This window comes from Taudactylus pleione, unplaced genomic scaffold (genome assembly GCF_031769625.1).
Source record: "Taudactylus pleione unplaced genomic scaffold, aTauple2 ptg000495l, whole genome shotgun sequence".
In the NCBI taxonomy this organism is placed as follows: domain Eukaryota; kingdom Metazoa; phylum Chordata; class Amphibia; order Anura; family Myobatrachidae; genus Taudactylus; species Taudactylus pleione.
The window spans coordinates 1,150,883-1,167,732 of record NW_028284897.1 but is presented as its reverse complement, the minus strand read 5'-3'; the positions used below and the strand labels follow the sequence as shown (position 1 = coordinate 1,167,732).

The window sequence follows — 16,850 nt, the reverse complement described above, 5'->3', positions numbered from 1 at the left end:
CACATACATACACACACGGGGTATTTATGAAAGAAGCAAACTAACGTACCAGTGTGGATTTGCAGAGTGGGAAGAAACCAATGCAAACACTGGAACATACAGAATCCACACAGAACCTTGGTTAGGAGTTGAATTCACGACCCCAGAACAGCGTAGAAATGCAGTCCACTACGCTATCATGTTGCTGTTGTTATATAAATGTAAGAGTACACTGAGTGACCACTAAGTCCCCTCATTCCCAGAGACAGAGTCTAGGTCAGTGTTTCTCAGAAGCTCCTCTGACCCAGCTTCAAAGGGCTGCTGAGTGACCCCTACACGGCAATGCTGGAGGTTACACCAATGGTCCTCTCATGTCCAAGAGTCATTGACCTCCACGACACACACTTGATTCAATATGTCTGAGGAAGCAGACCTGATCCACGTATTGGGAGTTACACTGACACTCCCCCGGTACCCCCTCTATTAGTGCCTTGGTAACCATGGTTGGCCTGAGTTTTCCTTGGTGAGAGGGTTAATAGTCCCCTCCCTAGATATGATGATGTTGCCCCCAATGTTGGGGTCGAAGTGAAGGATGATTTATTATTGTGGACCCCTGGTATGCAAATGCCCTCATCCTCTGGGTGTTTTGTAGAGGCCCTTCAGAATAATGCTGTGGGGCCACAAAGCTCTATTTACACCCATAATACTGAGACACCTATTCCGGGAGCTGGAAGAGATGGAACTGGTAACCTCACATCTGTTCTGGCAACTCAGATAGAACTATTCCTCCAACACCTACTCGAGCATCTGGAATGAAGGGCTCAGGTACTTAGAGCCCTATTCTTGAACCCGGAATGGATGGCTGAGGCACTGGGGAGAACCAATCGGGGCAGCTATAATGAATGGCCAATGTTCTCGTAGCCCTATACCAGCACCTATAATTGCTGGCTATTGTACTCAGGGATCAATTGCGGCAGCCCAAACACCTGGCTAACATAATCAGAGCTCACTCCGCCACAGTTGGTTAAGGTTATCAGAGCTCTAATCCCGCACCGGGAACGCATTGCTAATGCACTCAAAACTCCATTCTGGCATCCAGAATAGATGGCAGATATACTCTAGCTCTGTATGAGCACCCAGAACGGCAGGCTAGCATACTGTAGCTCCATACTAGCACCTCTTCCTGTTTATCGATGCCAGCTGCATACTATCATACGGTCTCTTAGTCACACTAGCAGGCAACCAATGTAAAGGGTTGCAAGGGGGCTCTAAGGCATTAAAAGGGGTGTGAGGAGGCCCTGAGGCATATAAAGGAGCATGTGGGGGCTTTGGGCTGGCATATAATGGCATAAGGGGCTCTAAGGCATAAAAAGGGGTGTGAGGAGGCCCTGAGGCATACAAAGGAGCATGTGGGGGCTTTGGGCTGGCATATAATGGCATAAGGGGCTCTAAGGCATAAAAAGGGGTGTGAGGAGGCCCTGAGGCATATAAAGGAGCATGTGGGGGCTTTGGGCTGGCATATGGCATAAGGGTCTCTAAGGCATAAATAGGGGTGTGAGGAAGCTCTGAGGTATATAACAGTGCATGTGGGGTCTCTGGGACGGCATATAATGGTATAAGGGGCTCTGAGGCATATGAAGGGGTGTGATTGGGCTCTTAGGCTTATAAAGGGGCACAAGGGGGATCTAAGTCATATAAAAGGGCATGAGTTGCCTTTATAGCATATACAGTGCTGTTTTTGGAAACGTCTCCTGTTCAGGAACCTGTAAAATGAAAAGGTAGTAACCCTGCCCTCAGATCTGGTCACAATGTACAGTGATAGAGAAGGCACGGTAGTGGTGAGGGTGCATGTATCCCCACCGTGTATGCAGATAGCAGAGCTGTCACATACCCCCAAATGAGGACGTGCACTGATGGCTCCACAGAGGCAGGGGGCGCTGCAGTGAGCTGAGCCATTCAGGAGGATTCCATATGGTAGTGGATAGATCCCCGTCCGTAGATGTACCCTGAATTCATCAGTTACAGTTACTACCAACGTCATTCCCTACTAACCATGTGGACATAGAGGAGGAATATAAACCTGTAGCAAGTGAAGCGAGCCCCCGTGCCCGACGTGTTGCAAACAAAGCGAGACCGCAAGAGGACAAATTTCTTCTTTTGTTGGCCTTTATGGGTATGGAACCGCACTTCTGCCCTCACTCCATGTCACTTCCAGGTACATCTAGTGAAGGGGATCTATACACTACCGTCTCATATATTTACCAAATCCCACTGACCCATTTAATGCTACCAAGACACCAGATAGCGGTCTGTTACCAAGCAAGTATGGTCCGTGCCACCTGTATTATAGTAACTACTGACTCTGCGCCACCTTTATTATAGTAACAACTGGGTCTGCGCCACCTGTATTATAGTAACAACTGGGTCTGCGCCACCTGTATTATAGTAACAACTGAGTCTGCGCCACCTGTATTATAGTAACAACTGAGTCTGCGCCTCCTGTATTATAGTAACAACTGGGTCTGCGCCACCTGTATTATAGTAACAACTGGGTCTGCGCCACCTGTATTATAGTAACAACTGGGTCTGCGCCACCTGTATTATAGTAACAACGGAGTCTGCGCCACCTGCCCTATAGTAACAACTGGGTCTGCGCCACCTTTATTATAGTAACAACTGAGTCTGCGCCTCCTGTATTATAGTAACAACTGGGTCTGCGCCACCTGTATTATAGTAACAACGGAGTCTGCGCCACCTGTATTATAGTAACAACGGAGTCTGCGCCACCGGTATTATAGTAACAACTGGGTCTCCGCCACCTGTATTATAGTAACAACTGAGTCTGCGCCACCTGTATTATAGTAACTGGGTCTGCGCCACCTGTATTATAGTAACTGGGTCTGCGCCACCTGTATTATAGTAACAACTGGGTCTGCGCCACCTGTATTGTAGGAACAACTGGGTCTGCGCCACCTGTATTGTAGGAACAACTGGGTCTGCGCCACCTGTATTTTAGGAACAACTGGGTCTGCGCCACCTGTATTTTAGTAACAACTGGGTCTGCGCCACCTGTATTATAGTAACAACTGAGTCTGCGCCACCTGTATTATAGAAAAAACTGGGTCTGCGCCACCTGTATTATAGTAACAACGGGGTCTGCGCCACCTGTATTATAGTAACAACTGAGTCTGCGCCACCTGTATTATAGTAACAACTGAGTCTGCGCCTCCTGTATTATAGTAACAACTGGGTCTGCGCCACCTGTATTATAGTAACAACTGGGTCTGCGCCACCTGTATTATAGTAACAACTGAGTCTGCGCCACCTGTATTATAGTAACAACTGGGTCTGCGCCACCTGTATTATAGTAACAACTGGGTCTGCGCCACCTGTATTATAGTAACAACTGGGTCTGCGCCACCTGTATTATAGTAACAACTGGGTCTGCGCCACCTGTATTATAGTAACAACTGAGTCTGCGCCACCTGTATTATAGTAACAACTGAGTCTGCGCCACCTGTATTATAGTAACTGGGTCTGCGCCACCTGTATTATAGTAACAACTGGGTCTGCGCCACCTGTATTGTAGGAACAACTGGGTCTGCGCCACCTGTATTATAGTAACAACTGGGTCTGCGCCACCTGTATTATAGTAACAACAGGGTCTGCGCCTCCTGTATTATAGTAACAACAGGGTCTGCACCACCTGTATTATAGTAACAACTGAGTCTGCGCCACCTGTATTATAGTAACAACAGGGTCTGCGCCACCTGTATTATAGTAACAACAGGGTCTGCACCACCTGTATTATAGTAACAACAGGGTCTGCACCACCTGTATTATAGTAACAACAGGGTCTGCACCACCTGTATTATAGTAACAACTGGGTCTGCACCACCTGTATTATAGTATCGATGAAAACGGCATCACCTGTATTATAGTAACAACTGGGTCTGCACCACCTGTATTATAGTATCGATGAAAACGGCATCACCTGTATTATAGTAACTACTGACTCTGCGCCACCTTTATTATAGTAACAACTGGGTCTGCGCCACCTGTATTATAGTAACAACTGGGTCTGCGCCACCTGTATTATAGTAACAACTGGGTCTGCGCCACCTGTATTATAGTAACAACTGGGTCTGCGCCACCTGTATTATAGTAACAACTGGGTCTGCGCCACCTGTATTATAGTAACAACTGGGTCTGCGCCACCAGTATTATAGTAACAACAGAGTCTGCGCCACCTGTATTATAGTAACAACTGAGTCTGCGCCACCTGTATTATAGTAACAACTGGGTCTGCGCCACCTGTATTATAGTAACAACTGGGTCTGCGCCACCAGTATTATAGTAACAACAGAGTCTGCGCCACCTGTATTATAGTAACAACTGAGTCTGCACCACCTGTATTATAGTAACAACTGAGACTGCACCACCTGTATTATAGTAACAACTGAGACTGCACCACCTGTATTATAGTAACAACTGAGTCTGCGCCACCTGTATTATAGTAACAACTGAGTCTGCACCACCTGTATTATAGTAACAACTGAGTCTGCACCACCTGTATTATAGTAACAACAGAGTCTGCACCACCTGTATTATAGTAACAACCGAGTCTGCACCACCTGTATTATAGTAACAACTGAGTCTGCACCACCTGTATTATAGTAACAACTGAGTCTGCACCACCTGTATTATAGTAACAACAGAGTCTGCGCCACCTGTATTATAGTAACAACTGAGTCTGCACCACCTGTATTATAGTAACAACAGTCTGCACCACCTGTATTATAGTAACAACTGAGTCTGCACCACCTGTATTATAGTAACAACTGAGTCTGCACCACCTGTATTATAGTAACAACTGAGTCTGCACCACCTGTATTATAGTAACAACTGAGTCTGCACCACCTGTATTATTGTAACAACTGAGTCTGCACCACCTGTATTATAGTAACAACAGGGTCTGCACCACCTGTATTATTGTAACAACTGAGTCTGCACCACCTGTATTATAGTAACTGGGTCTGCGCCACCTGTATTATAGTAACTGGGTCTGCGCCATTTGTATTATAGTAACAACAGTCTGCACCACCTGTATTATAGTAACAACAGTCTGCACCACCTGTATTATAGTAACAACAGTCTGCACCACCTGTATTATAGTAACAACTGGGTCTGCGCCACCAGTATTATAGTAACAACTGGGTCTGCTCCACCTGTATTATAGTAACAACGGGGTCTGCACCACCTGTATCATAGTAACAATGGAGATTGCGCCACATACTTATAAATATAGGATAAAGGGGCAGCACCATGAGACATCCAAGTTACACAGCACCTGGGCAGCGTATACACTGCCATGACCGGGCACATGGGCTGGAGGCTGGGTCACTCACCCAATACATATTATGTGCGTCTGGTAACCCTGGTAAGCAGGACCCCTGTGTTATTGCCCAGGCTTGCCCTGTTACCGTGCCACAACTGTACCCTGCTGCAGGACAGGCTGGCATTATACAGCTAATACTGGGGGGCTTTCCTGTGCCCTGAGCCCCTGGTTATTATACACACTCCCCCCACCCTATAGTCCTATAGCACTTACTAAGTAACGTAGAACTATAGGATTAGCCGTGCAGTGACCCCAGCAGCCATATTCCCATCACATCCGGGTCACACAGGAAGTGTCTCATGCACGCCCCCTGCAGGGTGTATATGGCATTGCTCTCCCTACATCCCCCAGCTGTCACTTACAGGGCACACTAGAAGGGACTGTACCCGGCCAGTAACCTCTGTAATCCAGGGAACAGAAGTTACACTGAGCTCTACAACCAGATGTGGGCGATGTCACCATCGTGTGCGGCTCTGCGTCACACCGATAAGGGGGAAGTAATGGCAGCTATAGGCAGTAATGGTAACACAATAGTAATAATCTCATCTCCGTCACCATCGTGTGCGGCTCTGCGTCACATCAATAAGGGGGAAGTAATGGCAGCTATAGGCAGTAATGGTAACACAATAGTAATAATCTCATCTCCGTCACCATCGTGTGCGGCTCTGCGTCACATCAATAAGGGGGAAGTAATGGCAGCTATAGGCAGTAATGGTAACACAATAGTAATAATCTCTCATCTCCGTCACCATCGTGTGCGGCTCTGCGTCACACCGATAAGGGGGAAGTAATGGCAGCTATAGGCAGTAATGGTAACACTATAGTAATAATCTCATCTCCGTCACCATCGTGTGCGGCTCTGCGTCACACCAATAAGGAGGAAGTAATGGCAGCTATAGGCAGTAATGGTAACACAATAGTAATAATCTCATCTCCGTCACCATCGTGTGCGGCTCTGCGTCACACCAATAAGGGGGAAGTAATGGCAGCTATAGGCAGTAATGGTAACACAATAGTAATAATCTCTCATCTCCGTCACCATCGTGTGCGGCTCTGCGTCACACCGATAAGGGGGAAGTAATGACAGCTATAGGCAGTAATGGTAACACTATAGTAATATTCTCATCTCCATCACCATCGTGTGCGGCTCTGCGTCACACCGATAAGGGGGAAGTAATGACAGCTATAGGCAGTAAATGTAACACTATAGTAATATTCTCATCTCCGTCACCATCGTGTGCGGCTCTGCGTCACACCAATAAGGGGGAAGTAATGGCAGCTATAGGCAGTAATGGTAACACAATAGTAATAATCTCATCTCCGTCACCATCGTGTGCGGCTCTGCGTCACACCAATAAGGGGGAAGTAATGGCAGCTATAGGCAGTAATGGTAACACAATAGTAATAATCTCATCTCCGTCACCATCGTGTGCGGCTCTGCGTCACACCAATAAGGGGGAAGTAATGGCAGCTATAGGCAGTAATGGTAACACAATAGTAATAATCTCATCTCCGTCACCATCGTGTGCGGCTCTGCGTCACACCAATAAGGAGGAAGTAATGACAGCTATAGGCAGTAATGGTAACACAATAGTAATAATCTCTCATCTCCGTCACCATCGTGTGCGACTCTGCGTCACACCAATAAGGAGGAAGTAATGGCAGCTATAGGCAGTAATGGTAACACAATAGTAATAATCTCTCATCTCCGTCACCATCGTGTGCGGCTCTGCGTCACACCAATAAGGGGGAAGTAATGGCAGCTATAGGCAGTAATGGTAACACAATAGTAATAATCTCTCATCTCCGTCATCATCGTGTGCGGCTCTGCGTCACACCAATAAGGGGGAAGTAATGGCAGCTATAGGCAGTAATGGTAACACTATAGTAATAATCTCATCTCCGTCACCATCGTGTGCGGCTCTGCGTCACACCAATAAGGGGGAAGTAATGGCAGCTATAGGCAGTAATGGTAACACAATAGTAATAATCTCTCATCTCCGTCACCATCGTGTGCGGCTCTGCGTCACACCAATAAGGGGGAAGTAATGGCAGCTATAGGCAGTAATGGTAACACTATAGTAATAATCTCATCTCCGTCACCATAGTGTGCGGCTCTGCGTCACACCAATAAGGGGGAAGTAATGGCAGCTATAGGCAGTAATGGTAACACAATAGTAATAATCTCATCTCCATCACCATCGTGTGCGGCTCTGCGTCACACCAATAAGGAGGAAGTAATGGCAGCTATAGGCAGTAATGGTAACACAATAGTAATAATCTCTCATCTCCGTCACCATCGTGTGCGGCTCTGCGTCACACCAATAAGGGGGAAGTAATGGCAGCTATAGGCAGTAATGGTAACACAATAGTAATAATCTCTCATCTCCGTCACCATCGTGTACGGCTCTGCGTCACACCAATAAGGAGGAAGTAATGGCAGCTATAGGCAGTAATGGTAACACAATAGTAATAATCTCATCTCCGTCACCATCGTGTGCGGCTCTGCGTCACACCCATAAGGAGGAAGTAATGGCAGCTATAGGCAGTAATGGTAACACAATAGTAATAATCTCATCTCCGTCACCATCGTGTGCGGCTCTGCGTCACACCAATAAGGGGGAAGTAATGGCAGCTATAGGCAGTAATGGTAACACAATAGTAATAATCTCTCATCTCCGTCACCATCGTGTGCGGCTCTGCGTCACACCAATAAGGAGGAAGTAATGGCAGCTATAGGCAGTAATGGTAACACAATAGTAATAATCTCTCATCTCCGTCACCATCGTGTGCGGCTCTGCGTCACACCAATAAGGGGGAAGTAATGGCAGCTATAGGCAGTAATGGTAACACAATAGTAATAATCTCTCATCTCCGTCACCATCGTGTGCGGCTCTGCGTCACACCAATAAGGGGGAAGTAATGGCAGCTATAGGCAGTAATGGTAACACAATAGTAATAATCTCATCTCCGTCACCATCGTGTGCGGCTCTGCGTGACACCAATAAGGGGGAAGTAATGGCAGCTATAGGCAGTAATGGTAACACTATAGTAATAATCTCTCATCTCCGTCACCATCGTGTGCGGGTCTGCGTCACACCAATAAGGAGGAAGTAATGGCAGCTATAGGCAGTAATGGTAACACTATAGTAATAATCTCATCTCCTTCACCATCGTGTGCGGCTCTGCGTCACACCAATAAGGGGGAAGTAATGGCAGCTATAGGCAGTAATGGTAACACTATAGTAATAATCTAATTTCCGTCACCATCGTGTGCGGCTCTGCGTCACACCAATAAGGGGGAAGTAATGGCAGCTATAGGCAGTAATGGTAACACAATAGTAATAATCTCTCATCTCCGTCACCATCGTGTGCGGCTCTGCGTCACACCAATAAGGGGGAAGTAATGGCAGCTATAGGCAGTAATGGTAACACAATAGTAATAATCTCATCTCCTTCACCATCGTGTGCGGCTCTGCGTCACACCAAAAAGGGGGAAGTAATGGCAGCTATAGGCAGTAATGGTAACACTATAGTAATAATCTCATCTCCGTCACCATCGTGTGCGGCTCTGCGTCACACCAATAAGGGGGAAGTAATGACAGCTATACGCAGTAATGGTAACACAATAGTAATAATCTCTCATCTCCGTCACCATCGTGTGCGGCTCTGCGTCACACCAATAAGGAGGAAGTAATGGCAGCTATAGGCAGTAATGGTAACACAATAGTAATAATCTCATCTCCTTCACCATCGTGTGCGGCTCTGCGTCACACCAATAAGGGGGAAGTAATGGCAGCTATAGGCAGCAATGGTAACACAATAGTAATAATCTCTCATCTCCGTCACCATCGTGTGCGGCTCTGCGTCACACCAATAAGGGGGAAGTAATGGCAGCTATAGGCAGTAATGGTAACACTATAGTAATAATCTCTCATCTCCGTCACCATCGTGTGCGGCTCTGCGTCACACCAATAAGGGGGAAGTAATGGCAGCTATAGGCAGTAATGGTAACACTATAGTAATAATCTCATCTCCGTCACCATCGTGTGCGGCTCTGCGTCACACCAATAAGGGGGAAGTAATGGCAGCTATAGGCAGTAATGGTAACACAATAGTAATAATCTCATCTCCGTCACCATCGTGTGCGGCTCTGCGTCACACCAATAAGGGGGAAGTAATGGCAGCTATAGGCAGTAATGGTAACACAATAGTAATAACCTCTCATCTCCGTCACCATCGTGTACGGCTCTGCGTCACACCAATAAGGGGGAAGTAATGGCAGCTATAGGCAGTAATGGTAACACAATAGTAATAATCTCATCTCCGTCACCATCGTGTGCGGCTCTGCGTCACACCAATAAGGGGGAAGTAATGGCAGCTATAGGCAGTAATGGTAACACAATAGTAATAATCTCTCATCTCCGTCACCATCGTGTGCGGCTCTGCGTCACACCAATAAGGGGGAAGTAATGGCAGCTATAGGCAGTAATGGTAACACAATAGTAATATTCTCATCTCCGTCACCATCGTGTGCGGCTCTGCGTCACACCAATAAGGGGGAAGTAATGGCAGCTATAGGCAGTAATGGTAACACAATAGTAATAACCTCTCATCTCCGTCACCATCGTGTGCGGCTCTGCGTCACACCAATAAGGGGGAAGTAATGGCAGCTATAGGCAGTAATGGTAACACAATAGTAATAATCTCATCTCCGTCACCATCGTGTACGGCTCTGCGTCACACCAATAAGGGGGAAGTAATGGCAGCTATAGGCTGTAATGGTAACACTATAGTAATAATCTCATCTCCGTCACCATCGTGTGCGGCTCTGCGTCACACCAATAAGGGGGAAGTAATGGCAGCTATAGGCAGTAATGGTAACACAATAGTAATAATCTCTCATCTCCGTCACCATCGTGTGCGGCTCTGCGTCACACCAATAAGGGGGAAGTAATGGCAGCTATAGGCAGTAATGGTAACACTATAGTAATAATCTCATCTCCGTCACCATCGTGTGCGGCTCTGCGTCACACCAATAAGGGGGAAGTAATGGCAGCTATAGGCAGTAATGGTAACACAATAGTAATAATCTCATCTCCGTCACCATCGTGTGCGGCTCTGCGTCACACCAATAAGGGGGAAGTAATGGCAGCTATAGGCAGTAATGGTAACACAATAGTAATAATCTCTCATCTCCGTCACCATCGTGTGCGGCTCTGCGTCACACCAATAAGGGGGAAGTAATGGCAGCTATAGGCAGTAATGGTAACACAATAGTAATATTCTCATCTCCGTCACCATCGTGTGCGGCTCTGCGTCACACCAATAAGGGGGAAGTAATGGCAGCTATAGGCAGTAATGGTAACACAATAGTAATAACCTCTCATCTCCGTCACCATCGTGTGCGGCTCTGCGTCACACCAACAAGGAGGAAGTAATGACAGCTATAGGCAGTAATGGTAACACAATAGTAATAATCTCATCTCCGTCACCATCGTGTGCGGCTCTGCGTCACACCAATAAGGGGGAAGTAATGGCAGCTATAGGCAGTAATGCTAACACAATAGTAATAATCTCATCTCCGTCACCATCGTGAGCGGCTCTGCGTCACACCAATAAGGGGGAAGTAATGGCAGCTATAGGCAGTAATGGTAACACAATAGTAATAATCTCATCTCCGTCACCATCGTGTACGGCTCTGCGTCACACCAATAAGGGGGAAGTAATGGCAGCTATAGGCAGTAATGGTAACACAATAGTAATAATCTCATCTCCGTCACCATCGTGTACGGCTCTGCGTCACACCAATAAGGGGGAAGTAATGGCAGCTATAGGCAGTAATGGTAACACAATAGTAATAATCTCATCTCCGTCACCATCGTGTGCGGCTCTGCGTCACACCAATAAGGGGGAAGTAATGGCAGCTATAGGCAGTAATGGTAACACTATAGTAATAATCTCATCTCCGTCACCATCGTGTGCGGCTCTGCGTCACACCAATAAGGGGGAAGTAATGGCAGCTATAGGCAGTAATGGTAACACAATAGTAATAATCTCTCATCTCCGTCACCATCGTGTGCGGCTCTGCGTCACACCAATAAGGGGGAAGTAATGGCAGCTATAGGCAGTAATGGTAACACTACAGTAATAATCTCATCTCCGTCACCATCGTGTGCGGCTCTGCGTCACACCAATAAGGGGGAAGTAATGGCAGCTATAGGCAGTAATGGTAACACAATAGTAATAATCTCATCTCCGTCACCATCGTGTGCGGCTCTGCGTCACACCGATAAGGGGGAAGTAATGGCAGCTATAGGCAGTAATGGTAACACTATAGTAATAATCTCATCTCCGTCACCATCGTGTGCGGCTCTGCGTCACACCAATAAGGGGGAAGTAATGGCAGCTATAGGCAGTAATGGTAACACAATAGTAATAATCTCATCTCCGTCACCATCGTGTGCGGCTCTGCGTCACACCAATAAGGGGGAAGTAATGGCAGCTATAGGCAGTAATGCTAACACAATAGTAATAATCTCATCTCCGTCACCATCGTGAGCGGCTCTGCGTCACACCAATAAGGGGGAAGTAATGGCAGCTATAGGCAGTAATGGTAACACAATAGTAATAATCTCATCTCCGTCACCATCGTGTACGGCTCTGCGTCACACCAATAAGGGGGAAGTAATGGCAGCTATAGGCAGTAATGGTAACACAATAGTAATAATCTCATCTCCGTCACCATCGTGTGCGGCTCTGCGTCACACCAATAAGGGGGAAGTAATGGCAGCTATAGGCAGTAATGCTAACACAATAGTAATAATCTCATCTCCGTCACCATCGTGAGCGGCTCTGCGTCACACCAATAAGGGGGAAGTAATGGCAGCTATAGGCAGTAATGGTAACACAATAGTAATAATCTCATCTCCGTCACCATCGTGTACGGCTCTGCGTCACACCAATAAGGGGGAAGTAATGGCAGCTATAGGCAGTAATGGTAACACTATAGTAATAATCTCATCTCCGTCACCATCGTGTACGGCTCTGCGTCACACCAATAAGGGGGAAGTAATGGCAGCTATAGGCAGTAATGGTAACACTATAGTAATAATCTCATCTCCGTCACCATCGTGTGCGGCTCTGCGTCACACCAATAAGGGGGAAGTAATGGCAGCTATAGGCAGTAATGGTAACACAATAGTAATAACCTCTCATCTCCGTCACCATCGTGTGCGGCTCTGCGTCACACCAACAAGGAGGAAGTAATGACAGCTATAGGCAGTAATGGTAACACAATAGTAATAATCTCATCTCCGTCACCATCGTGTGCGGCTCTGCGTCACACCAATAAGGGGGAAGTAATGGCAGCTATAGGCAGTAATGGTAACACAATAGTAATAATCTCATCTCCGTCACCATCGTGTACGGCTCTGCGTCACACCAATAAGGGGGAAGTAATGGCAGCTATAGGCAGTAATGGTAACACAATAGTAATAATCTCATCTCCGTCACCATCGTGTACGGCTCTGCGTCACACCAATAAGGAGGAAGTAATGGCAGCTATAGGCAGTAATGGTAACACAATAGTAATAACCTCTCATCTCCGTCACCATCGTGTGCGGCTCTGCGTCACACCAATAAGGGGGAAGTAATGGCAGCTATAGGCAGTAATGGTAACACAATAGTAATAATCTCTCATCTCCGTCACCATCGTGTGCGGCTCTGCGTCACACCAATAAGGGGGAAGTAATGACAGCTATAGGCAGTAATGGTAACACAATAGTAATAATCTCATCTCCGTCACCATCGTGTGCGGCTCTGCGTCACACCAATAAGGAGGAAGTAATGGCAGCTATAGGCAGTAATGGTAACACTATAGTAATAATCTCATCTCCGTCACCATCGTGTGCGGCTCTGCGTCACACCAATAAGGGGGAAGTAATGGCAGCTATAGGCAGTAATGGTAACACAATAGTAATAATCTCTCATCTCCGTCATCATCGTGTGCGGCTCTGCGTCACACCAATAAGGGGGAAGTAATGGCAGCTATAGGCAGTAATGCTAACACAATAGTAATAATCTCATCTCCGTCACCATCGTGAGCGGCTCTGCGTCACACCAATAAGGGGGAAGTAATGGCAGCTATAGGCAGTAATGGTAACACTATAGTAATAATCTCATCTCCGTCACCATCGTGTGCGGCTCTGCGTCACACCAATAAGGGGGAAGTAATGGCAGCTATAGGCAGTAATGGTAACACTATAGTAATAATCTCATCTCCGTCACCATCGTGTGCGGCTCTGCGTCACACCAATAAGGGGGAAGTAATGGCAGCTATAGGCAGTAATGGTAACACAATAGTAATAACCTCTCATCTCCGTCACCATCGTGTGCGGCTCTGCGTCACACCAATAAGGGGGAAGTAATGGCAGCTATAGGCAGTAATGGTAACACAATAGTAATAATCTCTCATCTCCTTCACCATCGTGTGCGGCTCTGCGTCACACCGATAAGGGGGAAGTAATGGCAGCTATAGGCAGTAATGGTAACACAATAGTAATAATCTCTCATCTCCGTCACCATCGTGTGCGGCTCTGCGTCACACCAATAAGGGGGAAGTAATGGCAGCTATAGGCAGTAATGGTAACACAATAGTAATAATCTCATCTCCGTCACCATCGTGTGCGGCTCTGCGTCACACCAACAAGGAGGAAGTAATGACAGCTATAGGCAGTAATGGTAACACAATAGTAATAATCTCATCTCCGTCACCATCGTGTGCGGCTCTGCGTCACACCAATAAGGGGGAAGTAATGGCAGCTATAGGCAGTAATGCTAACACAATAGTAATAATCTCATCTCCGTCACCATCGTGAGCGGCTCTGCGTCACACCAATAAGGGGGAAGTAATGGCAGCTATAGGCAGTAATGGTAACACAATAGTAATAATCTCATCTCCGTCACCATCGTGTGCGGCTCTGCGTCACACCAATAAGGGGGAAGTAATGGCAGCTATAGGCAGTAATGGTAACACAATAGTAATAATCTCTCATCTCCGTCACCATCGTGTGCGGCTCTGCGTCACACCAATAAGGGGGAAGTAACGGCAGCTATAGGCAGTAATGGTAACACTATAGTAATAATCTCTCATCTCCGTCACCATCGTGTGCGGCTCTGCGTCACACCAATAAGGAGGAAGTAATGGCAGCTATACGCAGTAATGGTAACACAATAGTAATAATCTCATCTCCGTCACCATCGTGTGCGGCTCTGCATCACACCCATAAGGAGGAAATAATGGCAGCTATAGGCAGTAATGGTAACACAATAGTAATAACCTCTCATCTCCGTCACCATCGTGTGCGGCTCTGCGTCACACCAATAAGGGGGAAGTAATGGCAGCTATAGGCAGTAATGGTAACACAATAGTAATAATCTCTCATCTCCTTCACCATCGTGTGCGGCTCTGCGTCACACCGATAAGGGGGAAGTAATGGCAGCTATAGGCAGTAATGGTAACACAATAGTAATAATCTCTCATCTCCGTCACCATCGTGTGCGGCTCTGCGTCACACCAATAAGGGGGAAGTAATGGCAGCTATAGGCAGTAATGGTAACACAATAGTAATAATCTCATCTCCGTCACCATCGTGTGCGGCTCTGCGTCACACCAACAAGGAGGAAGTAATGACAGCTATAGGCAGTAATGGTAACACAATAGTAATAATCTCATCTCCGTCACCATCGTGTGCGGCTCTGCGTCACACCAATAAGGGGGAAGTAATGGCAGCTATAGGCAGTAATGCTAACACAATAGTAATAATCTCATCTCCGTCACCATCGTGAGCGGCTCTGCGTCACACCAATAAGGGGGAAGTAATGGCAGCTATAGGCAGTAATGGTAACACAATAGTAATAATCTCATCTCCGTCACCATCGTGTGCGGCTCTGCGTCACACCAATAAGGGGGAAGTAATGGCAGCTATAGGCAGTAATGGTAACACAATAGTAATAATCTCTCATCTCCGTCACCATCGTGTGCGGCTCTGCGTCACACCAATAAGGGGGAAGTAACGGCAGCTATAGGCAGTAATGGTAACACTATAGTAATAATCTCTCATCTCCGTCACCATCGTGTGCGGCTCTGCGTCACACCAATAAGGAGGAAGTAATGGCAGCTATACGCAGTAATGGTAACACAATAGTAATAATCTCATCTCCGTCACCATCGTGTGCGGCTCTGCATCACACCCATAAGGAGGAAATAATGGCAGCTATAGGCAGTAATGGTAACACAATAGTAATAATCTCTCATCTCCGTCACCATCGTGTACGGCTCTGCGTCACACCAATAAGGAGGAAGTAATGGCAGCTATACGCAGTAATGGTAACACAATAGTAATAATCTCATCTCCGTCACCATCGTGTGCGGCTCTGCATCACACCCATAAGGAGGAAATAATGGCAGCTATAGGCAGTAATGGTAACACAATAGTAATAATCTCTCATCTCCGTCACCATCGTGTGCGGCTCTGCGTCACACCAATAAGGAGGAAGTAATGGCAGCTATAGGCAGTAATGGTAACACAATAGTAATAATCTCTCATCTCCGTCACCATCGTGTGCGGCTCTGCGTCACACCAATAAGGGGGAAGTAATGGCAGCTATAGGCAGTAATGGTAACAGGGGAGAGTAATAAGGAGATAATGGGAACTAGGTTGGGGGGTGTCAGGGTGATGGGGGCACACGTATAGTGATAGAGAGGGAAAAGCCGGGACAGATGACAGCTGCAGGGGCTCTGGCAGTCAGGGGTCTGTGAGGCCCAGGCAGAGAGTGGTTGGAGGGATGGGATCCAGGACAGCCCTGCACCCAATGACAGGAGAGGCTGGCGGGGAGGAGACATGGTGGGGGCAATGGCTGGTGGAGGGCATGTGAGACATGGGGGGTGGGCAGAGGGGGCGTGCAAAACACTTTATGGACACATAGCCCAGCCTAACCTATGAATGCTATAAAGCTCTCTTACATGCCCACCAGATATCTTCCCCCTCACACTGCCCACTGCCCTCTGCCCCTCATGCCCCCAGCACCGTCTCCAACCTTATTCTTTCCCAATGCAGCCTGCAGAACTCTGTGTGTGAACAGTCACATGGTCTGATCACATGGTCTGAAACTGCTTGATGACGTCAGAGAGAACGAGCCAATACCCAGCCAATCACACCCTACTTCCGGGATGTGCGTTTCACCCTACTTCCGGGATGTGCGTTTCACCCTACTTCCGGGATGTGCGTTCCACACACGGGAAATGGAACTCATCCATTGCTGCAGCTTCCGTCAAGTTTTGGCCGCGAATAAGGCGACGTCTCTTTGTCCGGCAGAAGCAGGTAATTGTGTTCTACTGTACAGGAGGAGCAGCCTGTGGTGTCCTAATATACAGGAGGTGCAGAATGTGATGTCCTAATACACTGGTGGC

General features: G+C 47.1%; 1 protein-coding gene across 1 annotated transcript in view; it reads right to left on the bottom strand.

The window, feature by feature from the left end:
* Window positions 1-16,539, bottom strand: part of LOC148502503 (uncharacterized) — an 84,367-nt gene extending 67,828 nt beyond the window's left edge. The window contains exon 1 of the mRNA XM_088449786.1: window positions 16,478-16,539. The gene's annotated coding sequence lies outside the window, so the exon portion shown is untranslated. The remainder of the gene's footprint in view (window positions 1-16,477) is intronic.
* Window positions 16,540-16,850: the final 311 nt, after the last annotated feature.